At 37.9% G+C, this 21,085-nt stretch overlaps 1 long non-coding RNA gene across 3 annotated transcripts; it reads left to right on the top strand.

The window, feature by feature from the left end:
• The first annotated feature begins 639 nt into the window (after positions 1-639).
• Positions 640-16,812, top strand: LOC111937150 (uncharacterized). Of its 3 annotated transcripts, none has more exons than XR_015285572.1 (5): positions 640-668; positions 1,317-1,482; positions 6,278-6,537; positions 10,851-10,964; positions 11,755-16,568. It is a non-coding gene; the product is annotated as an uncharacterized LOC111937150 (long non-coding RNA). The 3 variants fall into 3 exon arrangements; XR_002868458.2 differs by lacking the exon at positions 640-668 and adding an exon at positions 11,205-11,285 and having other exon boundaries at positions 1,178-1,482; positions 11,755-13,918; XR_015285573.1 differs by lacking the exon at positions 640-668 and having other exon boundaries at positions 968-1,482; positions 6,177-6,537; positions 11,755-16,812.
• Positions 16,813-21,085: the final 4,273 nt, after the last annotated feature.

Below are 21,085 nucleotides of genomic sequence, written 5' to 3'. Positions count from 1 at the left end.
TTCTTTCTATTTTAATGATGTCAGAAATAGAGGAAAAAACATCCTCTAGATTTTTACCCCATGCCTTCTCTTGTTCTATGTCTTCACCTATAAAAGTTTACTTCAGTGGTGCCATTTCCCCCCTCCATTATTTTCAGAATACGTTTGGGAACATCTTGCACTGTCAGGGCAATTATTCCCGGCTTCATGCATTGCCTGAGCAAAGGCAGGGGCTACCTGAATATTTTCACCACAAGTCTGTGTCTAATGTTTGCTCTGAAAGTGTCCATGTGTGCTAGAAAGAACATATTGTCCATGGTCTGCATGGAATTAAACTGAGCAAACAAAGCTGCATGGCAAAAGAATGATGAATTCACTAAGTAGTATATTGGTGCTGCCACAGAGTATAAAACTATGATTTTATGTGTTTTTAAATATAACAGTTGAGTAATATTGAGCTTTATATCCCTTTCTGTACTGATTTCTATGAGAAGTCTTATTTCAATTTATCCAGTCTCTTTTCACCCCACCTTTTACTAAAGATAGACAACTGCATTTTCAGCTGAAATGCCCCAGAGCACCTGGGGCTTCTCACAGCTGCTGCCGTGTTCTGCCCAAATGAGAGCAAGTGATTCAGGCTCTCAGATGCACCACTGGTTTGATACCTGTGACTGGGGCAGTGGGAGCTGGTGAGAGAGCTCAGGAGCTCTAGGAGCATCATATTAGGCATGGCTTTGGAACACCTGCGTCTTTTATGATTTGGAAAACATGCAGGTCCAGAAAGAAAGGGAGTTAAACTCAGTTTAATATTTTGATTTCCAGCCTTATTTTAGGAGGCTAATTTTTGCAGCAGCCGCAATGACTTGCTAAATCCTAAACAATTCATCAGAATTGGCCCAGCTCAGATCCAACCTGCCAAGAACATTTCATGTGGGTGGTTTCCACCTCCGCTGCCACCTCTCATGGAGACCCTTCAGCTCCAGTGAGTAAGGAAAGGTTTCCAGGAGGATTACAATCTAGGCTAGCCTGCTTACAGCTCCCTCTTTGCTGGGGCCCAGTGCTGTCCCATTGCATGACCAATGTGTCCACTATAGCCTGTATCTGCAGTTAGCTACTGTGAGATAAACACACTCCCAGTCACACAGACTGGGAAGAGCTCATTGTTCATCGTTTTATAGGGAACACATGGAAGATATACATTGTTGTTCACATTTAGTGAGCTAGATGAGCCTGTATTTGTTTAGTAGTGTACAGTTCTCAAATGCCTCTGTATGTGCCAACATGATGTGCTGGGATGGAAGGCCTGGCCATCATGACTCCTAACCCCATGGTCACAGAGTGAAGGCCTGGAAGACTTCTCATGAAACCATCTGGATTGTATTACCTGGAGTACAGCCAGCAGGTCAAAGGTGTGGAAGAGATTATACTCCTCCATCAGGCAACTTTGAGTTTTTCTCCCCCAAGGAGGAGTACAAGACACTGGTGGAGTGCAAGGCATCCAAGGTAAGGTTGAAGGAGTTAGTCTGCAGAAAAAAGCGTAAGTGTATATATATGACTGCTGTCTACAGCAACCTAATGGGAATATGAGAAGAGAGACAGGTTCTCCTTGGAAGCAGAGAGGCATAAGTTTTATAAAACTTGTAAAGAAAGCTACTGATAGCAGAGTTTCACTAGTAATACTACAGTTCTGTTTATAAAAGTAACAAGATGTTAAGGTAAACTTGATGCAATTAAAACCAGCCTGAAAAAACAATCAGATTCCTCTTTCATTAGCAGACTTTGTTGGAGACCAGTATTGCTATTTGTGCTGTCTGAACAGTATATAATTCTTTGCACCACTTAACAGAATTTCTCAGACCCTGAAAGCAGAGTCAGATCTTTAGAAGTAGTCACAATGAGATATTAAAAAGGTTGATCTTCATACAAAAGCAAAAACAAGCCTTTGGAGACACATGGGTGTTGTCACCTTACAACAATTTCCCATTTATTAAAATCAATGAAAGAGAGGTGAAACCAACACATTTCTGGCCCAGCAGAGTCTGAGCCCATTAAACTCTTCTGGCAGTGAGAGGGATATGGTGTACTCCCAATATATTCCCCTGGGGTCCTGCAGTTTGTGCAGGGAAAAAAAACTTAATTCCTGGTTCTGCTGCAGACTTTTCCTTCTTTTTGAACACACCTCTAAGGCAACATTCACAGAGAGCTTAAGCACTGGAGCAGCAGCCAGCACTCACACCCCACTGTGCTAGGCGCTGACATTTTCCCTGGGGAGAGAGTGTCTTGTCTGGCATGGCCACTGCCTGGGCAGGGCTAAGCAGCTCTGCATCTCTAAAGTCAATGTTTCTTCGCTGTTCAATCTGCCCAGTCTGTTCAAAGGATGCCAAGCATACACCTACTGGTGTGGGATGTGACAGCCTAACAAAGCTTCAGTTCTCCTCTGTTGCACTCCCAAGGGTTCCATGGGCTGGACTGACTTTGAGCATGGGCAGTGCCGGTACATATCTATCCAAAACATACCTTTCACATAAACTCACAACAGCTCAGAATCAGGTGTTGCAATGTCCTTGGTGAGTTGAATCCATTCTCTGCTCCACAGTCCTCAGTCTGCAGAACTGGGAATGTAGTACGTCTCTGTTTCATTTGGACATCGTAGGGATAAGTACATTCAAAGCTAAGCAGCAGAGGAGCATGCAAAGTCCTCAGGAAAAGCTGTCTGCCATTTATCAGCTATTTAATGATGTAAAAAAGGCACAAGAAACAAAAGGCAATGCAAAAAGGTTAAAAATGTAAGCTATGTGACACATTCTTGTTCCTACAATTTTTTCTTTTGAAAGTTCATAGCTAATAAAACTTTACCTCTATCAGTTCCACATACTTCTATTGATATTATACCACACCTCATGGTAGTGATTTCTATAATGCTTTATAGTTTGTAAAAAAATTTAAATCATCAGATGACTTATAACTATGATTCATGTTATTGTTATTGCTCATTATTATCATTTGTCATATGAGACAATGCCTGGCTATGCACTTTTCCTCTTTTGAAAGAGAAATCTGGCTCAGCTCTGAAGGCTCCAAATTCTGTTTATTATACTAGCTGAAACATGTTTATTGCACTGTCATGTTTTTATATCCCTCCTGCTACCTTGTTCAAAACATACTTTTGCACTGACCAAATTGTGAAAATTCTGCAAGGCTCTGCTCTCTCTGATCAAGCCACTGATCCACCGAGTTTAGCAGCCTCATGTGGTGGTAGCCTGTATCTGACCCAGAAGTGTCCTCCCCCTCTCAGTACCACACCTAATCCTGAGAGGCCTTTCATGGGGAAGAGCCTTCATGACTTCCAATCCTAAGATTTCCTGAGTTTTAAGCTCTATTCATTACTCAAAAAATGTGAATTAGAAAGAGTCATGTACTACCTGCCTGTATGGTTGTTATGGCATAATAGCATTTGATTGAGAGGAAAAGCCACGGGAGACATATATGCAATAGCTAAAAATAACAGTGGTAAAGCAACAGTAATGACAACCCTATTTTCATGTTGCAGCTGTAGTGAGTTTCTGCATAACTTGGACCAAGAGGCTTTTAAGGCATTTTGACTGAAGCCTTTTGAAGCCCTGAGCTATGCTGACTCCACAGCTTGATGGCAAGAAATCTGTCAAATCACATTCTGAACACAAATAACAGTTAAAGAAAGTCACCTTATGAGAACTCACTCACTGTTCACTCCTTGAATTTGTACCACTTCTGAAAGACTAGCAAGCTCTATCTTTGGACATCTAGAAATGTGATTGTTTCCTCCTGATTTTTACCATTGGATCTAATAAGTTACATTACCTCCCCCTCAAAAACTTACATCATCAGGTTTGTCTGTGACTCAATAACCAAAGGGATATTGCTAGAAACATGCAAAAGGTTCATGGTTGCATGAGAACCTCCCAAACACTTTTCTTGGCTTTGCAATGATGTCAATATTTATTGTCACTGCCACAGAGACAGAAAGATTACACAGATACAGCCAGGATACTGCATTTGCAGTTTTTATAGGGTTTCATGCAGCACTCTCCCTCTGGCTTTGAATTTAAGAGATATTGCATTCTGTCAGTGAGATGAATTTTTCATTCAGCACAGGCACTATTGTGAGAGGAAGAGAACCAGTGGCTGATGTGTCTGTGTTCCTGTTTCTTGCTCCACAGATCCCAGCTGGATTTGAGCCTCATAGGAGTGATGCTAATTCTGTAGTGCCATAACTCCCTTAGGTCAACATAAGCAAATGCTGATGCTAAAAGAGGCAGTGCCAACTTCCTGCTGACCCAATCAGTGTTTTCACTCTCTTTGCTTCCCCAGTGACTGCAAATAGTCATATATACATATGGGAGGGGGGGAAAAAAGGGTTGGTTTTAACCCAGAGCACTGTCCTGTCCCCACTCACTGTGTGGCTGCGTGAACATCTGGCAGACGGGAAGGAGAGACATGCAAATGGCAATAAGCAGGCAGAGGACTGGAAGGTAAGCCAGGACTGGTTATTACAGTTTAAATGAATTCTGGAACTAGCAAGAAAATTACAGCACTTGTACAATGTCCCCTCATGGCTAAACAAGAGTGGAAGGAAGGTGTGCAAAAGTACAAGGCAGACATCCCCAGTCTATTAAATCTGGATTAGGAAGATTAGATGAAACAAATTTTCTGACTCAGAAAATGCCATCAGACCTGTTCAGGCTAGGCTAAATGTACCTAAAGAAGCCCTTACTTAAAAAGAGCTTCACACTATCTGTGGTGACATCCAAAATCAAGTACTGGTAGTTTCTAATAAAACATAGCCTAGTCAAGATGCTCTTTTAAATCAAAACCTTTGCCTCATCTTTTTTTTTTAAAATGAAAATCACTTGCCTCATGAAAAGTTTTTATGTTTCAGAAAATTATATTGAAAATAATGTTTCTTAATAATGACACTTATAATGGCATTACTTAAAACAATTAAATCAATTTGTTCAATAAAATTCTTCAACTGAACTGCAATATTTTGACACTATGACTGATTGAGTTTACTGCCTTTGCAATTAATGAAAGATTGGTTCCTTTAGCAATTACACTCTGATTAGTCCACAGCAAGATATTTTCCATTACTCATCCCCCACTGCTATCAAAAGGCCTTAACTTCAGGCTTTTAGTTCTCTTTAATCATAAATTAACCGAGTTTATCAAAGTCCTTGCTCACTAGAACTCTGAGAATATTTGATTTTGTATTTTACCTGTGCTAAAACGTCATCAAAATAAGAAAAAAACAAGTAGTAACTAGACACTAAAGCACAGGCACCTAATGTTTTTGGTTTAATTAAAAAAATACTAGTTGTGGCTGTTCAAGAGCAAGTAAGAGTTAATGCTAAAAACCTGTGATAAAAAAAATAACTGTTTATTACAAAACAGCATAAAGAATCTTTTCATAGCCCAAGTAATCATGCTTCTGTCAAAGTGAGATAATTGGCAATCAAACTTTCGATTCAAACACAGCTGCTGAAAATCAGACACAAGAAGCCAGACACTGCACTCCACTTTGAGCACTCACTCAGAAGTGAGTACAGAGGCTTGGCAGTAGCTGAGACCTTGTAATCCTGAACAGTTGTAGAAGAACTCAAAAAAAAAAAATCTCTAAATTGGAGAGTTTTGTCTTTCTGAAGTTGAAAACAAATGTATTTACCTTGCTGGTCAAAATGGTACTTAATGAGAAAAATCTCTTCATATATTAGCTTTTTTTTTTTTTTATTAAATGAAAACCCCCAAAGTACTAAAGGTGGCTCTTGACTTCCAGTACAGAATTAATATTTTTTAAAATCAAATTCAAAAGTAAGTAGAATTTTTCCTGTCTCAACAGATTGAATGAACATGGCAGGGAAGATTGTGAGCCCAGTGTAATGAGCAGGCACCATTCCTGCAAAGACTCATCATTCTTTACTCTGCTCTTGTCTGTTGAAAATAATCAGAAATTAAATATACTGGTGTTGATAAAACAGAGATGCATTATGTATTTATTTTGTCACCATTAGTTTCCATTTAGTTTTTTTCCCATCAAATGTTAAAATTTGTTTAATATGGTATAAGTTTTGTTGCTTATTCTGCTTGACTCTGTTAAGTAGGGTTTGAAGTAAAATCTGGAAAACAACAATTCTCACAGGAAATTAATGTTCTGCTTATAGGTGCTGCATACTCATACACCTCTATTGTTCATTATACTATTTTGGAAGTGTGCAGAAATATCGACTAGTAATTTCATAAATCTGAAAACCACAATTCCCAGGTGATGACCATGACCCTAGAAAAAGCCTAGAGAAAACAACCTCTTTACGAGACATACCTTGCAATAGATGTTTGTTTAACTGGAAATCCACAAGAGCAGCTGCCCAGTGCAACGGTACATATTTGCTTCTGAATCCTTTCTCAAAGACACTATTTAAACATGCTGATGAACTGAGCTGGATTTTCCCCCACCTCCATTCCAGTAAAATAAGGAGACTCAGAAGATAAAATTTGTTTTGTTATTGCAAGTAGTGCTATGTGGTAAGTGAGAAATTTACTTTCTATAGTCCTATATAATTATGAGGGTGGGAAATGTCCATTTCCTGTACAGATGCAATGTCTGTGAGTACTGCTCAGTGATATTTCTATTTGAAAATGAATATACTTCTATTTCTAGAAGGGTTTGTGTGTAGAGCTTCTTCTTGTCCATATTTGGCTTGATGTTAAAGATCTGCTACTCTAGCTTCACCACTCTGGCAAGAGGAAACAAGTATTCCTTGTGTTGAGACTGTAATTCCAAGCTATATGATGTGTTTCAGTCTGGTTCTGATTTATGTTAAGCTGTAAACAACTGAGATTTATAATGTGGGTTTTATGATGTGTGCAGCTGGACTAGCTATCACTAAGTTTCATGCAACATCCTGAATAAGAAGAGTGATGACAGAGATTTTTCAAATGCCCCAGATCTGGGCTAAGTTTGATGCTTTCACCTAGAGGGGAAAATTTGTGCCTCCTGAGCCAGTTATATTTTACACTTTCTTTCTGGACTCTGTTTTGACCTTTCCTCTGTCATTTTCTGGATGGGATTCCCTTCACCCAGTGAATAACTTTAATTGGCAGAAGAAATTTCTAAAGTGCTCCTTCTCTCTTAGAACTGTTTCTGGAGCCATTCTACCTCCAAAGCCAAAGGAATTGGAAGTGACCATAGCTGAGGTGGTGTCACTCATCTTCTCCTCCACCACTGGCCAATGATGTAAATTATGGGAAAGGACTTGACTCAATGTCCTTTCTACTCCTGTGGGCAACACTTATGCATGTGACAAATTTCATTCTTGCATGGAGAAAGCTCTGATCTGAGGGTACACTAAGTGACACAAAAATAAACTTTCTCAGAGTAGGAATGATATTTTCCATAGTAAAATAGAAACAAAAAGGTACAAGATGAGTCATGCTTTTAAGGTGTGTGAAGTCCTGTGACACCTGTTTCAAACAAAACTAAAAATGTCTATCAGCCACTTTTTTGTTTGCTCTGTGTTTCACTTGCTTTGGAGTTTGTAGGCAATAAATCATAAAGTAGAAACATGGGCTGAATCCTGAGATATTTATTCAGACTGAAGTCTTGTTACTGGCAAAGGTCTGTCTGAGTAGCTTCGTCATCCCCTAATTTTTTCCACTGTAAAAAAATTAAATAAAAAAGAAATATAGTAAAAAATCATATTCCTGCAGCATCCAGCAATTTTGCTTCTATCAGTTTAAATAATCAGAACATCACCCACTAATCTGCTTTGAAAGAAGAAGGGTAAAACCATGCTTTCTAACAAGACTTGTGGTGAGCTCGAGGAACACAGATTTACTCCTTAGATGTCAATCTTTGGTTTCATGGTGGAGTTTTCTGGTTCTGGCTAACTTACCCCATCTTTTCTCATCCCCTGCAATGACTTTAACTGGAATTTCTGAAAAATTACTTTTAAATTTTCAGATCCAATTTCTGTATAAATTAAAAAAGAGGAAATGAGCTGTATTAGGGATCACAAGTACTTTGTAACTGAACATTATTTTTAGATTTCTAGGAAGCAAGGTGTTATACCTTTTGTTGCAATGTTTTTAAAATTTCTATTTATTTTGAAGAAAACTTTGCCTTGAAGAGAAATGATAGTTTAGTGTGGATAGTGCATAGAGAAGTTGTCCATGGTGGCTATGAAATCCAAATTGAATCATCAAGACCAGATGGTAATCTTGACTATTACTACTACTATTTTTAAGACCTATCAGTTGTAGTGATGTGAGAAATGTTTTAAGATGTAATTTTCAGTTCTGATGAGAAGAAGAGTGTGACAGTAATTTTCTCTCCTTTTCACAATGATTTTATGAAAATCAGTTAGTGTTTGTAGAATTTTTTGATTAGCTAATATGCTGCATGAACATGAATATTTTAATTGGATACCTGAAATTTTCTGTCATATGACTTCCACAAAGAAGTTCTGGACTTACTACTAAGCAAAAGCAATGAATATGTATTGATGACTTTAAAACAATTAATTGTGACTCAGCAAAGTGATATGTACAACAAATGCTATCATGATGGTAAAAATTTTTAACCATGGACCAAGATTTTTTTAAACTCTTTTCCATGTATTCTTGAATGTATTCTAAAGGTAATGGACATCAGGAAGCCAGAGGTGTCAACTCTTTCAACATGGACACATACTGATGGCCTGAGGGATGGCGGGAGGTGGCTCTGGTGAAACCATGCTGTTTTCTCTTGCTTTTTCTCCAGAGAGCTCAGATGCTGTTTTCTGGGATCTATTTATTTGAAAAACTCATTTATGTCTTATCATACATGAGCTGGACAGAGCTACCAGGTTTTACTCTGCTGATATTACATGAGTATTCACCCTTTGGGGTGTGAAAATTTTCTAATAAAGATCCTTAAATGTAGAACTTATTTCATTCATTCCAGTCCTCCTTTGCCCCAATTCTTTTATGCACAAGTGAAGAAAAGAGAAAGAAACAACACTGACTTATTGTCTTAGAAGGATTTCTTTGTACATAAATTAATACAAATGGAGATAATTGATATGGAAAATATGAATACAGCATCCCAATAGAAGAAAAAAAAAAGCTTAATTACTAGCCTTCTTAGTGATAATTCTTTTGAAATGTGGGTAGGCTGTTACCTTAGTTCAACTCATAGGCACATACCACAAGAAAAGTAAAATTCACTATGTTCTATTCCTTTGTTTATGTTATTGGACAGTATTTTCTAAAATTTTTAGTGTTGCTGCTTTTGATCCTAATACTGCAGTGTCAGATATAGGCTTGTCTTTGGAATGAAGGCCTTACAGCAGAAGATTGAAAGGACATTTCTCATCTTCTAGTGCTGTAATTGATTTTATACAGCTTGAGGTCTATTCCTATGCAGGAACTGAGCAACAAGTTGGGCAGTAACATCCAAATACCGTAACATTTAGAACTTGGAGCCACTCCCCAAGACACCATCAACATTATTTCAATGATATCTGTGACTCCATTTAACATGAAGGGCCCTAATTTAAGCTGTGTGAAAGACCCAGCTTCTATGGTTTATGCCAGGGCAATATCTTAAATCTATCACACCTCTCTCTTTCTGACTGTTGGACTAAATTCTCAAAAAATAACCTTCCCTTCTCATTACCAGCTAATGATTCACATTTATGATCTGAGTTTCTCCATTTAACCGTGCTCTTCCTGACTTTTGAGGAAGATGTGTCTGTTCAGCCACACTGTTTATCCACTTCAGAAATGACCATCCACTCTTACTGCCTGACATGAAGCACAGAAGAAGGCATTTCACTTAAAAGTACAGCTTTTACAAAGTCCACATAAAAACACACATGTAAGCCCCAGGATAATAATCATAACTTATGGACAATTTCGATAAACTTATTTGCTTTTTTATGGTAAATTTTGACTTTTCCACCCAGGTCCTTAAAACCTACAGCTTGATGAACTAAGCTTTATGGCTTAAACATATATGTATTCAGAAATATTTTTGTGACAATTTTGCTTCAAAAATACTATTATTTGTTGTAAGAGATTTTGTCAAAATATAGATATTTCCCACAAAAGTTTGTTAGAAATGTCCACAAAAGGAAAACATTTAGTCAGGTAAACCTAAAAATGTATACAAGAATTCTCCTGTCATACACAGGGTAGCTCATGGAGAGAAATATTCTAAGAAACTTTCTCTTTTTCAAAGCAAATTATTAGGACAGTAAATAGGTGCAAAAAAAAAAAAGCATTCAATTACTTCCAACTAAGCAGTCATTTCTTAAATGTTAGGCTGGAAAGTCACTCAAATAATTGCTCATAAAGAATGCACTGGAGTCTACAGATTAGTTAAATTGAATAATTTTATACAAGAATTAGGGACCTGGTTCTCCTTTGTACAGAAGTGTCTTTATGTGACTGGCAGTACCGATGGGCTGTAAAACAAGTGCTGCAATTAATGCCTGACTGAATGATCACTGGTACCGACTGGAACAGTGAAATGAAACTAACCCCCAAATTTCCTAAAGATTTTTTTAAATGAGAAATCCCATAACTGTTATCAAAATTACTAACTACTAAAGAATAGAAAAAATGTATTGATTTTTTAAATTTGATTTTTATGACTGAAGACTTCAGAAAGGTATTGATGCTGTGCTAAAAATACACTGGAAGAGTACAAAGGGCTTCTGTGATTTCATTTAGGAATAGCTTCTTTGTTTTTTGGCCAAGTCATAACAGGAAAACAAGTATTTTTCGTGGAAATGCTGACATAACTTTACTAATAGCACCTTTAACAGAGGTTGTTGCAATGTGTATTTACTCAGGTACAGGATTAAATAAGAGATGTGAACTCACCATGGCAACCCCTGCATCACATTGCAGATATGCTGCTTCTAAGATACGGCAAATGTTTCTGAAGAAATACACATGAATATGAGGTAAACATCTATCAATTCCAAATTGTGTTTCAAAAACACTTTGCTATACAGTATAACAAAAAAGCAGCACAACTTGATGCTCTCTAAGTTAATGTATTACTGCATGGCATTTTCATTGTGTTACAACTTTTGGCTCAGAATCTAAGTTTAGATAACTCCCCAATTCACTATAGCAAAAATAGTGACAAACACACTATTGAGCTCCTTGTAAATATTGCTGTGAATCCTTACACTCCTTAGGAATCCAGGAAACTTGTCTGATTTGAACCACCTCCTGCTGATGTTCTGAGATCTTGCAATAATGCTAATGTTCACCATAAGGTATTCAGCAGAATTTTGTGAATATAGTTAAAGTTGAAAGTAGGTTTTCTTCTAAACAGTATTTTTTCCCACTTTTAGACACTTTATTGTTTCCTCTTCATTATCCCTCTGCATCTTGAATATTATCAGTGAATGTATGTCTCTTCAATTTATCTTTATTCAGGTTGGCTTTTCTTGTTTTGCATAAAAAAATCTGTCATTATATTTACAAACTACTGCTTGTTGTTTTTTGTTTTTTTTTTTCCCTTAAGCGTTTTCACTTTCACCTTCAAACCACTTAGGCCATGCCTAAGGTGAGAACCTGATGATATCCAGTGGGGTGCTATACCTCCTGAAATTAAGTTTTTGCTGCTGTATCTTTATTATACTTTACCCCACAGTTCATGGCAGAATTTACTCCTGCAAGGAGAACTAAGTGATCATATTGCTTTGGATTTTTTCTTGATATTAATCTATTGTCTCTTCCCAGATTTCACTTGTAGAGGAAATCTTCACTTCTCACACTGCCTGAGATGACTGATAAAGAAGACAGCAAGTATTCTGGACTGACACGTGTAGTTGTCTCCATACATTCTTTCATCACTGTTCAAGGTTTTGTCTCTGTGGTACAGAAATGCAGGAATCCTAAATAAATTTTGAATATTTTTGGTAGCAGAGGTTTAATTAAAACCTCAAAGCTTTTTATTAGGCCCAACAACCTCATTGTCAATCTGCATATCTACATTTTATCAGAAAGAAAAGGTTTTTTATTCTTACAAACTAACAAGTTTGTTCATTGAAGATGTTAAAAAATTTGTTTAAAAATTCTACTGATAAAATGCATCCCCTTACATGCAACTTATTTTCACTTCAACACCACTTCTCCATTGGTTTGCTGTATTTTTTCACAGAGGGTTATTTACACTTGGGGCAAGGGGTGATGTACAGTGACTGAATGGCTGGTCCCTGGTGTTTCTGTGCACTGGGGACATGCCCTGGTCCCAGGTAACCCTGGTTATGATGGGGTTCAAGGGCTCACCTTTCCCATGAGCTGGGTTCCAAGTCTTTCTTGGTGGAGCTCCTGCCCTGGCTCTGTGTTTCCTGGGATGGTGCCTTGATTCTGGTGGGAGCTGAGGCTGACTGCCCCAGAGCCTGGGAGAACTGTTTGGTTACACACTCATCAGGACTGCTGGCCTCCTCCCAGACGAGCTGTGCAAGGAGCTGTATTTAATCTCTGGTTTTTATTCCTTCACCATGGCTACCTAGTGGTGCAAAACGTGCAGCTGCTGAGGTGAGAAAGGGTGGTTCAGCCAGCATGGGTGATACAAAATGCCTGCCTGAGAAGCTGCCTGACAATTTCCACCTTTGCCATCATTCAAAACTCCCTTTTAAGCTGCTCACCGTGCTTAGTTTTGACTGTCCCTTTGCTCAGCTTAGGGATAATGTTAATTGTGACTCTGTGCTGGCAGAGATTGTCACAGAGTATTTGAGCTCTTCCTTGGCTTCTTTATGTCTGTAGTCCTCCTAGGTTTTTTTTTTTTTTTGCTTGTTTGTGGTTGGTTTTTTGTTTGTTTTTTTTGCCTGGCTGATTGATTCAAGATACAAGTTTATGAGCTCCTGAAATGGGGAGCTCTTGGTTGTGGTCCTCAGATGACTGAAATGCTAATAATAATATGGTCAAAACATAGGAAACAATCACATTCTAGATTACTTCTCATGATGCAGGTTTGCACTCTTACTTCAGTTTAACTGATGGAAATAGCCTAGTGACCATGGCATTGAGTTTCTTATATTAGCTTGAGACCCTTGTGATTAACTATCACAAGGATTTAACCACACTTGCACTTGCTATTGTAAATCCAGATCACTAAAAGCCCTCACAAACTGCATCAAAATGAGAAATATCTGCCTACATGGCTCTCCAAACATGACCAATGTGTACCATTTTCTGAAACTGGTGACAGTCACCCATGTGATGTGGCCAGCATCACATTCAGCTGCCTTTGAGACCCTGCATTCAACAGAGTTTCTATTTATAACTATTTCTATTTATTGAAAATGGCCTTTGGCACCAGGACAGACCAGAGCCTGGTCTTTGGTCTCTGGATCTACTAGGGAGAGCCCTGTCTGTCTCCCACACTCTACCTTTACACTGAACAAAACAACAGCCACTTATGGAGCTGTGGAAATGGTTCATGACTTTCTGTTGCTGTAGATATTCACTGGGTGAACTCGTTCATTAAAAGCAAAATCACATCCCCTTCCCTCATTATCCTTCCCTCACAAAAATGCATTTCATCTTGACTTTTCTCCCACCTGCCTCATTCCTGATGGAAGTAATCTATTTCACATATTGCAACCTGGTGTTAAAATTATTATTTTATAGTGCTTCATGTTTAATTTTCTTAAAACTGAATTTCTTAATTTTTTTAATGGGAAGAAAAATCATCAGCTTTGTAAAAATGAAAAGTCAGCACTGCATGGCTCAGAGAAGTACCATAAATCTTTTGCTATTGCTATTTCCATCTCAGATTTCTGGACAGCATGACTTATTACTTGCTGTAACTGTGTTTTTGCATAGTGCTTTCAACTGAAATATTTCCAAAAGAATGTTTCCTTCTCTTTTGCAGTGAACGTTTCTATTTGACATCATATAGTAATTCCTCATCCATGGTGCTTGAAATAAGCCAGCTTTAAGGATTGACATAATATGTGGCTCACTGCTGCTCCTCACACCACCCAAGGGAATGGGACACCCTGAGAGCTAAACAGATTTAGAAAACAACTAAAAATAACTAAACTTCTTTCCCAGATTTGTACAAATGGTCCCTTTTTAACACTGAACTCCATAATCAAATTTGCCAATTCACATTTCTTCCCTTATTTATGTTTCTTTAAAATTTGCTTGGCTTTTGTTGTGTTGTTTTGTTTATTCTTTCAGGTTTGGGTTTTTTGGCTTTTTTTTGGCCATAGGGTTGGCTTCTTGTTTGTTTGTTTGCAGCTATTTGATTTAAGGGAACAAAGAGATCAAATAATCCTCAGGTATTTTACTTACTGGAAGAAGTCTGTGTAAGTTCTTTTATTACCATTTTCCTTGCCACTGCAAGAAAATTTCCATAGATTATCATTACAGATGTATTTTACAATGAAGAAATGAGTAACACAACACAAACACATCCATTCTCTTAATTGAACAAGCTACAGCTTTTTGGCTGAAACAAACAATAATATTATTTATAACTCAAATTACATTCCACAAACTATGTTCTCATCTGTAAAGAGACTATAAATGGCATGGTAGGGTTTCATATTGGTTTTTTCTTTTTTTTTTCTCCAATGACTTTCCTGTTGACCCTTCTTTTAATTTACAAATAAAACCTTGACTTTCTTGACTGCCAGCACTGAAAATCCACCCTGGGATCTGAGATCACGCTGTGTCGTTTCTGCTTTATGCCAAAATAGACTCTGGTTCACCTCCTGAGTGCTGAGGTGGCTCGGCAGGGCTGGGAAGAATGTAAAGAAACAACAGTAGTTTTGCCAGTAAAAAGATAAAGTGAATGAATTCTCTCAAAAGGAGGAAGATACCAATTTTCAAGTCAGCTTTATAGAAAACAGCTGTTCTGTGAAACAAATGCTCACAGGAGGGTTGGGGTGGGCCATCTCATTGCTTGCTGTTCCTGCACAACCTCTTCCCCTTCGGTCTTTCCAGTTCAGCCTGTAGATCAATCCAGCTGAGGTGTTTGTGGCTGTGGCTGCATAGCCTTTTTCCCTGTCAGCAGTGCTGGACTCTGGTGTTTCTGCCCTCTTAAAGCTGTTTGTACCCTGATGCTTGTATTGATGTTGGGACTTTTGCATGCATTGGGTGGAGGGGTGTCCTGTGGAGGTCCCAAGCTCGTCTCTTTCAAGCCAACACAGCTCTACAAAGAGTTGGGCTGTCTTGGATATATGCTCACCCTTCTGCTTCTGTATTTGTGGGGTATCAGATGAAATCTAGGAAGTCTCCAAATTATTTTTTAAGTCCTGGTCAAGGGTGAACACTCAGACAGTTTTTCTGCAATTAGTTACAAAACTTTCTAAAATTCTTTTGAAGTCAATCTTCCATATAGTCGACAAATACAAGTTCTCAGTGGTAGTCTTGTAGGTATAAAATCCTTTTGGACAGAGCACAAAAACTTTGAGCTATTCAACCTCCATTGGGAAGTGAGTGTCTCTGCAGAGGTCAGGAACCCACTTCACTCAAACACAGACAGTCAGACACCCTCTGCTGCCATGAAGCCTATCATGGGAGAACAGCTCACTCCTTGCAAGGACAGGAGTTACACAGGGCAGAGAAATGTGGGCAAAGAAGAAAGTGCAAGGCCTGACAGCAGACATAAAAGGTGCCAACAAGGACTGCCCCAGTGGTTTCTCAGAAGCTGCAATTACTCCTGTTGCCAGTCAGAAGTACTGAGGCACGTGATAGGTGAGAAATACTCCCAGGAAAATGATAACAGGTGAGGTCAGGCAAAGAGAGATTGTATCCAAAGGCACCCACAAAGCCCCTTTCCCTGTCTGCAGTGGGTCTTAGCACTGTTGGCAGAACACAGGTTCAGCTGCTCAATCCCATAATTCACTGTGTTTTATTTCTCATTTATTAAAGAATAGAGAGAAGGTAATGCATAACAGACTTCTGCCCCTGGAGCTCTTTCAGGATGTGGACCACAAAATCCCAAATTCCAACTCTGAGAAATAATCAGCTACAGTACTGTTGGTTCTTAGGGACAAGTAAAGTTCATGGTGACCTGCTGACGTCTAGATTGTCAGCTGTCCAGTACTGCCTGCCTCTTCCACTGGCTGTCCCCTGCCACCCCATGCCACCAGCTGTGCTGAGAGCACTGAGCTCATCACGCAGTGATGCCGCAATCCTCCCAGAGAGCCTGATGAGCACTGAGAAGCAAAGCTGAGAAGTTATTTCTACTTTATAACAGGACAGCTTTAACAGGAGCAGAAACACTAGCCATGGGGAATGTGCACTGGCATTTACAGTTCCTTCTGCAGATACAGCCTGTGTGAAATGTTTATGTCTTCACTGTCTCCTTGGGTTTGATGAAAGAGATATTTAGTGGAACTTTATCTTTTATCTTAAATGTAATTTGGCTCACTGGATATACACTGACCTGTGGACTAGGAGAAAAGGAAGAAAATTATAAAAGCTAATTAAAATAGCTTCCGCACAAACCAGAGATTTACACAGACTGTCCTCTAGAAGAAAATGCTTTGTGCTTGGTTTGGCTTAATAAAACTTAAGTTCTATTTTTGATGTAATTCTTCTGCAAATATGTAGTTGAGTTCTAATTTTAACAGTTGCAACAATCTGAATGTTCAGTTTTTTCTGCCCAAGAGGTAAAAATCTAAATGTGGCAGAAAATGCATCTGTTAATTCTGAGCCTCTGTAAATCTTTCTTACCAGCCACTGTTGAAAAAGTAGCTCTTTCTAGGAGTAAACCCAAATTCATGAAACCAAAGACATTCACAGTTAAGACACTGAATCTTTTTTCTCTTAGCTCAATACAATTTGTTTATGTATTACAGCATCTGCTGCAGGTTATGTAAGACCTGTTGCAAGAACTTGTGACATCTGATGAATACAGGACAAAGTCTCAGTTTAGTTTTGAATTTTTGGGGTTTAGTGAATTCTTCTGTAACCATGTCCTAGGTCTTACTGCTCCAGGTGGTTCAACTGCAAACCACGTCTCTCTCTGGTTAATGGACAAACTCCTGTCACTGCACTCCTTGAGGTTGCAACCCTGCATGTACAAATGTAATCAAAGAACCTTCCTTGGGAAAAAGTGCTAAAATTCACACATTAACCGACAAATTTATTTTTGAATTAGATGAGCTGCTGGATTGCATTATCAGAAACAACACTTGCATTTTATGGGTTATCAGTCACTTAAATTAGAAGAATGATCCTCTGAATCAAAATTCTATCCTTAGCTCAATTTTTAATATGCAGACTACATGGACATCCATTTTGACATCACACAAATTAGTTAGCAATCAGAAAGCTTAATCTTATTCATTCCATTCAGATGAGTATTCTCACTGGGGTTAATGAAGTTCTCATAAGAATAATATGAACATGGTTACTTAATTCTTGCCTAGATAATGCTAAATCATTTAAATACCTTTTTTTTCTCTCAAGCCTACTGACAAGAAAAATTAACCAAGACTCACAAATATGCAGCTATGATCCAGTGCAAACCACATACATTCCCAGGGAGAAAAATAGAAGGAAGTTTCTTTAAGCAGAAGTATGCTTTTAATATGAAAGCGAAGGCAGAGTAATACTGCTGGATTACCATAATTAACTAGGCCAACTTTCAAAAAAACCCAAACCCAAATATGCAGACAAATTGCCTTTAGAAATTAATTGGATTCTGCGTAAAAATATTTTGCATTTTACTTGCAAATGTACACTTTTCCTGAGGACAAATGTGTTTTCTCATTTAATTAAATAATGCATGCTATGACATACCAGAAAATATGCAGAACAGTGGATGAAAGGGCACATGGGCACCCTGATCATGGCACTTGTCTTCTTAGCTCTAGAACTGGCCATTGAAACACTATTCCCATCACATGGGTGAAATGCACTCAGGGAATACAGGCAATATACACTCAATTACTGCTCTTTATTTTATGGATATAAAATTGAGAGGAGATAAGTGTTTTTAATCAGTAGGAACACATATTGCATAAAGAAAACTGCATCAAGCAAAAGTTGATGTCTCCACACTGAAAAGCATTTTTAGTAAGGATTGTACCTGTGAGCATCAATGTTTGACAAATCCCTACAAACGATCACACAGTTACAAAGAATAGGTAAAGTCCTATAGTACAGAATCTGCTCCAAATTTTATACATATTAAAATCCATAAAATCCTATATAATGTTGCCTCAGTAGGAGACTGGCATGTCAGGACACAAAATGTTATCCTGTCCCAAGGACAAAGCTGGGATATTGCTCCAGGCAGTGCAGTGGGAGGGGAAGAGCTGTTCCATGTGTCTTCTGCTTGAGCTGTGCAGGCAGCTCAGTAAACATGGGGTAGGGACAGCATCATCTATTTTCACCAAATCACCAATAGCCATGTCTAAAAAAATGAATTAAGGTCATGCAACTTTTGGTATTTTCTACCTCTTGATTTCTTAATTGATAAATAGCTATTAGACTTCGCTCATTTGATTAAATAGTATTTACAGGTTTACTGTTGTGATTATTCCTCTCTTTTGAAATAAAAAATCAAAGAAAGATAAGTCAATAACAAGAGTTTAAGTCATTTGGCACTTTCAAGTTAGTTTATTTTTTAAAAATGCATGGCTTCATTAATCTGTGTCTACATAAAAACCTACCACTCTTTTAGCTCAAACCTTCCAGGACATTTCACCTTCAGAGCCGAAATGGAGATGTTTTGAAAGAGGAAAAGCTTACCAGGCTACTGATATGTGGTAATACAGCAAAAAATAGATAAGAAACTGTCACAGTGTTCTAAGCCAGTGTGTTCCAGCAGCTGTGTCATATCCTTCCACTTGGCAAATCAGCATGCCTTTTTTTCCAGGAGTCTCTTAGCTCCCTCTTTTCCTTCCTCAGTCCTTCCTCTCTGCCCTCTTGTGTTTTACCCTGTAAAAATATATGTTAGCCACAGGACAAGTGAGAGGATAGCATGGCTTGGCAGGAAGAGAGATGGATATCTAGGGCAAAAAATAAAAATGTGCAATAAGAAAATGGTGGAGCAGACTGTGGAAGACAGTCAGGCTGCTTGCAAGTACAGGCGGATACTGGGATGAGACTAAAAAAGAATATTTAATGTATTCCTGTAGTAATTATCAATATTAATATCACTATATAATGGCTGCTAAAAGCATAAAACTAAGAAAATAAAAATTGATACAATTCATACAAACCATTATGATAATTTAAATCCTTATTATCAGTGTTTACTTATGTCTTAGGGTAGAATAATGAACCTTTAATTGCAGGCAAGCAATTTTATGTAGGGATAAATCAGAATTTGGGCAGAGTGATAGCATTTATCCAACAATGCCCTTGATTTTGGCACTCATTCAGCATTCTCTATATTAAGTTTTAATGCAAAACATCTGAAGCACATTGTTAATAAAGCTGTTAGGTACAGCTCATACAGACTGAAATGTTCCCCATTCTCTCCCCTTTTTTTTGCCTTTCAGCTCACACAGGCCTTATTTTTACAGAATGGCTTCACTTTTTTGATCTCGAAACCAAGGGAAAAATGGAGCCAAACAAAATAAAACACACATGCAGCAAGCACAGTTGATTTCTGAGGCTGGAAGGGTGAAATTCAGACTGACTTCTTCTTCCAGGAATGTTTTGTTAAGCATGGAGAAATATTGTTTTCTAAAGGAACTACACATATTAAATGTTCTTAAACAATGTCATATCAAAAGACTGATGACTGCATTTTAAAAGCAGGAGATCTTAATGTTAGTCTAGAATAGAGTAAGAAGTATCTGTGTTAATTTATTCAAGTTTCAGTGCATATTAAATAAAATGTGACCTGTCCTGAACTTGAGATTCCTTGAGAAATAATATAAAATGTTATTAAACACACTAATGGGATAGAAAAAAAACCCACCCTTGTGTCAACATTCAGACTCCTGAATGTCTCAGGCAGCCCTAGCCAGAGGTCCATAGCCAGCAAAATCTCCTTCACACACTACCAGAAGCCTGGATCAAGCACCCAATGTGGTCTGGGCTGCAGCCCGAGGTGTTTTCTGACCATTTAAAGGCAGATTTTTGGTGCTTGCAATGCCCTGGTGTGTCTGTGGGAGATGTGCTTGCCAGTGAGCAAGTGCTGCTGGCTGGATCCAGGTACAGGCAGCAGGCTTCACTGCAGCCAAGTTAAAATCTCTGCCATAACTACTAATGTCTGCCTGATTTAGAAAATGGAAAACCATAAGGTAAATAACAAGGTTATCGGTGTTACAAGGTCAAGGGAAGAGAATTATAGTGACATTCCAAAAAATACCAATCTGAAGAGAATGAAGAACTTCTTACTTTCTGTTTGAGCATGGAAAATATATAAGAGGAAAATTAGGTAATTTTATCTAAAAAAAATGTCTGATGGGTAATATTATAATATGTCCAGAACCCCAAACTCAGCCATCAAGCCACTGTCCCAACATCCAAAGATCTACACAGACTTTGCAAAAAAATTGCAAAGGCTCTGGCAAGAATTTAGTACCAAAGAGAGAAACAAGATTTATCTACTTTTCTTATCTGCCTCAGGTACTTATCTAGCCATCTACAATACTTTATTTTATTTATATATATATAAATAAAAATATATAATATAAAAATAGAAAATATAAAAAATGTATACACACACACAAATGTTATTCTAAACACTGCAATGTCAATACTAGTATCGCCATAGTTAATGTTTTACCTTTTATTAAGCAAATTATATTAGCTCTAATTTAAACAGGGTATTACAAAATCTCAGTAAGAACTAGATTTGAATTTGGATATATTTAGGAATGATGCAGTTTTAAATATTTCAAGTTAGAAGATATTCATAAAGTAAAATGGAGTCTACTCAGGATTTCATGGTTAGAAGTGAAATTATTTGTCTGCTGTTGCATTTAATTGGACTAATTAGTGGTTGTACTCAGAATAATTGTTCTGTTTCCTAGGAAAGGACTCAGTGTACCATATTTTACATGAACTATATTATCTGGTATATGTTCTATACAAAATTCTGGGGAAAAACTTTGCAAGATGAAGAGAGAATCTTATTTTACCC

Source organism: Cyanistes caeruleus, chromosome 4 (assembly GCF_971803275.1).
Source record: "Cyanistes caeruleus chromosome 4, bCyaCae1.hap1.1, whole genome shotgun sequence".
Classification (NCBI taxonomy): domain Eukaryota; kingdom Metazoa; phylum Chordata; class Aves; order Passeriformes; family Paridae; genus Cyanistes; species Cyanistes caeruleus.
Note: the sequence above shows the minus strand (reverse complement) of the source record. Positions and strands in the feature narration are given on the sequence as shown.